Source organism: Buceros rhinoceros, unplaced genomic scaffold (assembly GCF_000710305.1).
Source record: "Buceros rhinoceros silvestris isolate BGI_N320 unplaced genomic scaffold, ASM71030v1 scaffold21227, whole genome shotgun sequence".
In the NCBI taxonomy this organism is placed as follows: Eukaryota; Metazoa; Chordata; class Aves; order Bucerotiformes; family Bucerotidae; genus Buceros; species Buceros rhinoceros.
The window spans coordinates 4,316-4,524 of record NW_010420703.1 but is presented as its reverse complement, the minus strand read 5'-3'; positions in this window follow the sequence as shown (position 1 = coordinate 4,524).

Below are 209 nucleotides of genomic sequence, written 5' to 3'. Positions count from 1 at the left end.
GCCCTCCCAGTGCTCCCAGTCTCCGGGTCGCTCATAGCCCCGGCCGGCGCTCTGCTCTGTGCGTTGCCTCCTGCCCATCACCTCGGCGTTGGGGCTGCCTGGTGGAGAGTCCGCAGCCCCAGGGACACTCTCCCCTTGGGGACGCACATTGCCCTGCCAGGTTGAGCAGCGGTCTGCCATGGATCCATCCAGTCTACACCCCCCCCACC